Below are 2,500 nucleotides of genomic sequence, written 5' to 3' on the forward strand. Positions count from 1 at the left end.
TATATATATATATATATATATATATATATATATATATATATATCTATCTATCTCTATCTATCTATCTATCTATCTATATATATATATATATATATGTATATATATATATATATATATTTATATACATATATTTATATATGTGTGTGTATATGTATATATATACCATGTATATATATATATATATATATATATATATATATATATATATATATATATATATATATATATATATATACATACATGTAGGCTGTAAAACTAAAACTACATCAGAACTAGAACAATAACCACTAATATCAGCTCTCATACACTCATGGAATTTCCTCTTCTTTCTTTTTTTTTTCACCCAAATTATTGGAAAAACACATTTCCTCTGAATTTGTGATTACGTCTAACTTTAACTATCGATCACATTACGGAAATGCCCTTTGAACAAGAGAATGGTCTCCCGAATGAGGCCGTTTATGACATATTAAACGAGTCTTGGTCGTTTTATCATCTGCAAGAACTTCTGTTGCATAATGACAATGATAAAACTTTTAGGGATGTCTTCTTTCAGCTGAGGATGGCTTTTTAGAACATATAATGATATAGATTTATTAACGTTTAGTGTAGGAGAGAGAAAAAGTAGAGTGAAGATAATTTTTTAAGACTCTTTTTTATGACTGGAAATCATTTTTTAAGACTGGAATTTTTTTAAGACTGGAATTATTTTAAGACTGGAAGTTTATGAAGACTAGAACTTTTTTAGGACGAATTATTTTTAAGACTGGTATGTTTTTAGGATTGGAGTTTTATTTAAGACGAGTTTTTTAAGACGTTTTTCTTTTTTTTAATTTTATTTTAAGGCTGGATTTTTTTTTAAACGAGTTTTTTAAGACGAATTTCTTCAACACTGGAATATTTTTTAAGAACGGAATATTTTTCAATACTGGAATATTTTTTAAGACTGGAATTTTTTTTAAGACGAGTTTTTTTAAGACTGGAATTCTTTTTAAGACTGGAATTTCCTTGAGACAATTTTTTTAAGACTGCAATAGTTTTACAACTGGAAATTTTTTTAAGACTGGTTTTTTTTAAGACCAGAATTTTTACAAGATTGAAATTTTTTAAGACGAATTTTTTTTTAAGAATGGATTTTTTTTAAGACTGGATTTATCTTTAAGACTAGAATTCTTTTAAGACTAGAATTTGTTTTAAGACTGGATTCTTTTCATAACTGGTAATGATTATTAAAACTAATGACCAATGTGGGAAACAAAGTGTTAAGTTTCTAGTAATTATTACTAACAAAATTGATAGTATTTTAAAGGAATCTTAGTTCCTAAACTAAACCTTCATGGCAGCTACCCTCTTTAACATGGTGACTTATCAAAAAAGAAATATACTAAAATCAGCAAAAAACATTTCCCAGCTGCTGTAAAATATATCCAGACCTCTTATAGTTGGCTCACTCTCTCACAACATTAATAGATCAAGTCATTATAAGTTCCCTGTTGTATTTCATAAATATATCTCACCAAATTGTACCTCTGAGGTTATTGTAGGTCGGATTTGATTCCCCTAGACCAGTGATTCTTAAACTGGGGGGCGCGCCCCCTTAGGGGGGCGCGCCCCCTTAGGGGGGCGCCAGGAGCTTTCAAGGGGGGCGCAAGTAGTTAAAATAGTAACAATGAAAATAAAAATGTAGTAATTATGATGGCTTTTGTTTTACAATACTACATAAATATGGATAAATCAATTACTAAGGAGGATGTGTAATATTTTTTGATGTGGTCATGATCCATGAATGATTGTATTAAGAGTAAAAATTATGTTTATTTTTGCAGTAATTTGTATTTTTTCCAGTATTTTCTATCAATGTAATAACTGCAATCTGTATAATGCTAAAACAGTTTGAAAAAAGTTTATGATAAAATTTTGTTTCATCATAATATATTTATTTTAACCATTTTCTATGAACAATGTTTATTTTATTGAAATAATACTTTCTACTTGGGCAGAAATTTCAAGGGTGGGGGAGGGGGGGGGCATGGGATCTATGCTTAATGCAGAAGGGGGGCGCAAGGCAAAAAAGTTTGGGAACCACTGCCCTAGACGGTAACCTCCAATACAATTATAATAATAAGGATAGGGAAGTGGGGAATATGGGGTAAGAAAGAGTACCCCTGGATACAATCCAGTTTATAGCTCAAAGGCAGGTACTCGGGATTGGAAAGATTTAGGAAATAGGGAGAAAGAGAAGTACAGGAGAAGAATAAAAGAGAGGGGCAGACCCTCTTGCGATATTAGGGAATTGGTATTAGTATTTATTTCAAGGTATTCCCGTAGAGATATGAGCATCCGGAAAGGTTAGAGAACATCCAGCCCAGAACACTAAAATATCCATAAACGCAATAAAATATGCAACGTTGATATTGCAAGTGAAGGCTTTAGCATTATAGGACATATATCAATCTTCCATGACTTACGATAATGAAAAATTAATTGCCTCTTTAAACGA

Source organism: Palaemon carinicauda, chromosome 26 (assembly GCF_036898095.1).
Source record: "Palaemon carinicauda isolate YSFRI2023 chromosome 26, ASM3689809v2, whole genome shotgun sequence".
NCBI classification, from domain to species: domain Eukaryota; kingdom Metazoa; phylum Arthropoda; class Malacostraca; order Decapoda; family Palaemonidae; genus Palaemon; species Palaemon carinicauda.